Source organism: Tupaia chinensis, unplaced genomic scaffold, assembly GCF_000334495.1.
Source record: "Tupaia chinensis unplaced genomic scaffold, TupChi_1.0 Scaffold000199_1, whole genome shotgun sequence".
Taxonomy (NCBI): Eukaryota; Metazoa; Chordata; class Mammalia; order Scandentia; family Tupaiidae; genus Tupaia; species Tupaia belangeri.
This window is the reverse complement of record NW_006159674.1, coordinates 2,907,330-2,908,776: the sequence shown is the minus strand read 5'-3', so window position 1 is coordinate 2,908,776 and position 1,447 is coordinate 2,907,330. Positions and strand designations below refer to the sequence as shown.

At 42.2% G+C, this 1,447-nt stretch overlaps 1 pseudogene; it reads right to left on the bottom strand.

Moving 5' to 3' along the window:
- LOC102488221 (nucleophosmin-like) overlaps positions 1–672 on the bottom strand; it is a 1,724-nt pseudogene extending 1,052 nt beyond the window's left edge.
- Positions 673–1,447: the final 775 nt, after the last annotated feature.

The following is a 1,447-nucleotide window of genomic DNA, read 5'->3' as shown; positions in this document are numbered from 1 at the left end:
GCTGCTGCTGCTGCTGCTGCGCGCCGGGGGGGTGAGCTCCCGGGATTCTTGACTTTTTTGACCTTGGTGTTGATGGTTTTGAGTCTTTTCCATTCTGGTTTGATTTTTGAGCATTTTTTGCAGAAAGTATCTCATAGATTTCTTCACTGGAGCTTTTTCTTCTGTTTCCTCATCTTCAGAATCATCATCATCATCATCATCGTTATCGTCTTCGTCAGCAGCAAGTTTTACTTTTTTTCTGTGGAACCTTGCTACCATCTCCAGGGGCAGGTTGCTTTCCAGATATACTTAAAAGTTTCATGTCCTCTTCTGACTCTGACTCTGCATCTTCTTCCACAGCTACTAAGTGCTGTCCACTAATATGCACAGGCCCCGAATCATACTTCAACCTTAAGACCACAGGTGGTGTTATTTCAAAACCCCCAAGGAAAACTGTTGGCTGTACAGACATTTTCAGTCTTGCTAGTGTTACTTTAATTGGACTGTCTTCATAATTCATTGCCTCTGCTTCAACAGTGTGCAATTCATCCTTTGCACCAGCCCCTAAACTGACCGTTCCTAAAGATAACTGGTGTTCATTTTCATTATCATCTTTGTCAGCCTTCAGTTCACAACCAAAATGATATTCTCAGACCTCAGGGGGCTCATGTCCACATCCATCGACTCTTCCATGGAGTGGTGGCATGCACTTGGGTGGGCAAGAAGGCGAACGGAGCTAAAAGACTATGGCTCCCAAAAACAGCCGCTCAGGACGGAATCAACCCAGGGCCCATTTGCATTTTGAGGTAAGTATGAACCAAATAACAGTGGTAACCATTTACTAAGGGCTTATGCTTTTTCAGATTCTGCTACATGCTATGTACACCAGCTTATTTAATCCTCACTAGGAGCGCTAGAAGGCAATGTTATCACTATTTCAGAGATGAGGAAAGTGAAGCTTAAACAAATAGCATAGCTAAAAGTAGAGATAAGTAAGTAACAAGGCTATGATTTGCATTCAAGCCATCTAACTCCAGAGTCCGTGCTTTTAACAATTATGTAATACTTTTTTCACCAAAATAAATGAAGAAGAAATGGAAGAAATCATCACTGTAAATGCTAAGGTACATAAAGAGATGTCCTAGTCTTTGACACCTTCTCCTGCTTTGATGGTTAGGACATATATAATACACGTGAGAGCTGGGTTTGCACAGACCCCCAACAACCTGATCAGATGGGTTTGAATCTACAGTCCATGTCTCATGGAAGGTCAAAGTCCTCCACAAGGGTTCTATAAATTCCACTGTCTCCTGGCTCCTGTTGTGCACTACCTGCTTGTATTTTGCACTGCAGAAGCCCAGATCTGGAACTGAGTCTTTTTCCTCGGTTCATGAAACGTATAATCTTACTCTAAGCTTTCCAGGAAATAATAAAATTGACTGAGGTCTGTTACAGAATAAGCACAGCA